This window comes from Fukomys damarensis, unplaced genomic scaffold (assembly GCF_012274545.1).
Source record: "Fukomys damarensis isolate Sample0158 unplaced genomic scaffold, DMR_v1.0_HiC HiC_scaffold_38, whole genome shotgun sequence".
In the NCBI taxonomy this organism is placed as follows: Eukaryota; Metazoa; Chordata; class Mammalia; order Rodentia; family Bathyergidae; genus Fukomys; species Fukomys damarensis.
The window spans coordinates 1,639,546-1,644,236 of record NW_022900950.1 but is presented as its reverse complement, the minus strand read 5'-3'; positions in this window follow the sequence as shown (position 1 = coordinate 1,644,236).

Sequence of the window (4,691 nt, the reverse complement as noted above, 5' to 3'; positions counted from 1 at the left end):
CTAAAGCTGTATTGTAGTCCATCATGTGTAGGAACCACATATTCTATATCCATTAATCCATTGGTGGTGACATAGGTTGACTTCATATCTTAGTTATTGTCAAGAGTACTGCAGTGAGGATGAAAGCACAGATTTCTCTTCTACATATGGCTTTTATTTCCTTTGGCATTGCCATATTGTATGGTAGTTCTATTTTTAAGATTTTGGAACTTATGCACTGTTTTCCATAATGATTATAGTAATTTACATTCCTACCAACAATGCATAAGGGTTGCTTTTGTTCACACCATCTCTAGCACTTATTATCTGTTATTATTTTTATAACTGCCATCTTAAAAGATGTGAAGTGATATATCTTGGTGGTTTCAGTTTACATCTCCTTAATGATCAGTGATGTTAATTTTTTTCACATACCTATACATACCTATTACCAACTTTTATTCTTTCTTTAGGAAGTACCTATTCAATACTTTTCAATTTTTAAATGGAGCAGTTTTCTTAGCATAAGAAAATGCTTAATTTGCTGTTTGAGTTCCTTATATCTTTTAGATATTAACCCTACTCTTAGAGAGATATTCTGTTTCTCTTTTTTTTCTTTTCTTCTTCACCTTTAGATAGTGTATAATCATACAAGTGGCACAGATATGTTGTTGTGAAAGTTTATCAAGGAGACAATAAAGATCCTAACATAGAAACTGATCAACCTGTGAACTTGTCAAAGACTTTTTGAGATATATTTTATTTTTCAATGGCTATTTTTTGTGAAATGGAAACTATCCTAATGGGAAATAATGTAGAATTATTAGTGACTTGAAATCCACAGTTAATCCATTCCTCAGATAACATCTTGGGAAGAAGATGAATGAGTATAAAGAAGTCTTAGAAACAATGATGTGTCAAGATTTTATAACTAAATCAATGTTATGGTTTGGTACCATTTGACTTTGTCACCCAACAAGAAAATGGATGGAGCTTGGTCCTGAATATGATGATGATGAATAGGAATAGGAACTTTAAGAAATGGAAGGTGGCAAGCCTGACCCCTTTGGTACTTTGGCTTCCTGTATGGTGATATGAACACTTGCTCCTCACAACTTCTGCATTGTGGTGCCATCTGCCACAAGGCCTTCACAAAACCAAGCTGATGCTCTCACCATACTGTTTAACACCAGAACTCTGAGCAAAATAAACCTTGTTCCTTATTAGCGTAACCGACTTCAGGTATTTCATCATAGTAACAGACTCATAATTCATAGTAGTAGACTCATACTTACTAGTAATTAGACTATTACATAGTGATGGACTCATAATTATTTACATGAAAATTATTTTAGCAGTTGTCTATTTTAACTTCCAAGAGATTTTTTTAAATTTGTTTTTTATAACATTCAATCATCCTTTATAATGTTAGATTTAAAATTCAATTAAGGATTTAAAAAATTCCTTTTTAGGCCCTCAACTCTACTTATTTTTCTGAGACACGTTATCTGTTTATTTTTGTCTTTCCTTTTCTAACTGTTCCCCTATTGAAAATACCACTTGTCCATTTATATTGGACTGAAAAATGATATTAATTTTTCTGCCTTCCTGACATTATGCTTCAATATAATGTTGAGAGTCTCTGTGTTTTGGGGTGAATTAAGCCCATGATTTGGTTCCATTTTGGTTGAGAGAATGGGGTAACAGTCTCACATAGGTTGACCGAACATATAAATCTAAGGAAACGTCCATTGTACAAGCCATTGTTTTTCCCCTATTAAAAAATAAATTATAAATAAATCTCTATTTCTTGGTCTCAGAAGAAATACTGCTTGCAGAGCTGTTCTGAGCAAAAACTGGGTGTGAGCCTTACATTTTTCAGTAAATTCTACCTCTACCACACTAGTTGACTCTGAGGTGGGATCTTCCCTTGGGTTATAGTGGATGGATTTACCCTGACCACACATGACAGCATATTGTAAAATACAATTTCCTATGCTTTATTTTATCAGAGGACATGTTTTGTTTTTATCTCTCCAGAAACATATTGATGTTTTGCATTTATGGATGAATCTTCTTCACACTTGCCTGGCTAACTTTTTGCAGTTGTATACAGTCATTCTGTGGAGTTCCAGGAGGCTGAAAGCATGCTCGATTCAATAAATATTTTTTGTTCATTCTTGTGCTAGGCACTGCTCAATATACAAAGGACAAATGTGAGCTACATTTCCTTATAAAATATATTCTTGGTGTTGCATAACTCAAAATGGTAGGGGGTTAGCATTTTAAAAGAGAAGAAAGAAATAACAAATGATCTGAAAGATAAAACATAAAGTGTTTCAAAGTTAATATAGACAAGAGAATCTGTTGAGAAGGTAAATGGTTTAAATTAAGGAGGAAAGACAAGTAAAAGATGTGTGTATTTTTAAAAAGAATTCAATAGTAAAGAAGAGGAACAACAGAGTTTCCAAAAGAAATCACAGAGACTGCTGTTTACTGGTAGAACCAGAAAAGAAATGTTAGTTAGCAGGACTATATGTGCTAGGAGTCTAGAGATGTAAAAGTCCCTATTTATGCAGTCAATTTTGTTGAAGATTTTGATACTCATCCCAAGGGTAAGAGAAAGCCATTGCAAGCTTGTAATCTGTGGAGAAACGTTTTAGAATGATGGCTCTGCTGACATAAATAAAGAGTTGGAGGGAGAAGAGCCTAGAGAGGAGCTCAGTTAGTGAAACTCCAAGAGGTTCATATGGGAGCCCTGCTCTAGGGTCCTGTCAGTCGTGATAAAGACAAGTGGAAGGATTTGGTAGATATTTAGGGGACAGATTTAACAAGGTTGGTGACTTTCTGGAGATGAGATTAAGGAGAAGAAAGGATTCAAAGATGGTCCTCAGAGCTGAGTGCAACCTGGGAGAGAAAATCATATGCAAGGAAGGTACCATTGCCACTGATTTATTTTGTGCATGACATGCTGGGCTCAGCTGAACCCAGGGTCTGAAAGAGAGGTAAGAATCTGGTAAAACATACTTAGACATGGGGATTAAGTCCACAGCTATTTCTTTTAAGACCCTTAGATGGGTTCCCTTCATGTGAGGAGATGAAATACTTTTATGTTTTTTCCTCTTCAAGGATCCAAAACTATAGATATAACTCTATGCATGTTGAAAACATAAATAAAATTATTTTCTTAAAAGGTTAAAAAAAGACAATATTTAAATAGAAATAAACACAATAGTTAAATTAAATAATTGAATAAAATAAGCTATTTTGGATTTGAGAGAAGATATAGAAAACTGAAGAAGCACATAAATAGGCAGTTTCTTTGAAATTTTCTTAAATTTTTTCCAGGAAGAATGGACCATTTATCTTTTCTAATATATGCAGATGTAAAGCAATGAGCTTTTCTTAAAGGTATTTGACAAAGTTGGAAAACTTAGGTGAAGAAATCAGAGAAGAATGATACTAGCTAAATATTTATTAAGTATAAAATCTTTGCTATACTCTGTTCTAAGTACATCTCATGAGTGAAATAATCTAACCATATCACTATGTGGTTGGTGCAATTATTATATTATTTCTCTGAGGAGGAAATTGAGGCTCATAGTAAATAACTCTCAATTTCATAAACTTAAGAGTTGGTAGAATCAGGATTTATTTTTTGGCAATCTTGCTCTTGAGTCCATCCACTCAAGCATTGCATCACATATACTTTATATAATTATGTAAGATCTATTTATTATATAGTCATAAATAGAACATATGCCAACGAGGGCTTACTTCAGGTCCACACACAGAACCACTGAACAGAATAGTCCAATGCTTCTCTGAATGTGCAAGTTTCAATTGATTAAAACACTACAAAAATCAAGTTGAATAATGCATAAGACTCTATACATACCAAATATTTATCTAAAGTAGTATACACCAAGTTGTAAATGAGAGTAGACAGGAAAAGAAAAGAAAAAAAAATCTGTATTTATCATGTACTTTTTTGATAAAGGAAGAAGAGGAAATATAATTTAAATGGTTGGTCAGAGAAGTTATAAATCCAGCCAGAAAGTGACCTCATTGTGCACTGAGAATCCCCAGATGTAGCAATACTGGAAAGAGAGTGACCTTTGAGTGACTGAACAAATACGAGAAAATTTGAAAATTTTTATATCTATGTATGTGATTCTCATGCATGAGTTGTTTATTAGCATTGCCAAGCACAGCTATGGTCATTTAAATTTTAATCCCTTTAACATGATTTAATGTGAATACAATCAAAACTTGTCCAAATAAATATACATGGTCTAATTTTGAAATTTGTCGACAGCAACAGAAAATTTCAGATGAAAATATCCATGTGCATATTTTAAAGAAAAAACTGAAAGCCATTTAATGCCGCCTATGGTAGTTTTGAAAATATGAAGATAAATAAGGATTTAATTTCCTCACTCAAATATTTTTGTAATTTGATGAACAAGCTGAACAAGTTGAAATGACAGCCATTTAAATGATCTTCCAAAGAAGCTTAAAGGAGAATTCACAGTCTTGCTTTTTCTTAAGGGCAGCTCTGTTTCTTTGTACTCAGGAAAATATGCATTTTGTAATTAAAGTTAAGACATAAGAACATTGCTTTAAACTCAGCCATCTCATAACTATGAAGAAAAGGATGAAATGAATTGGGCCCATGGAAAATTTAAGCAGGGAGGCTAGTTCATAGCCTC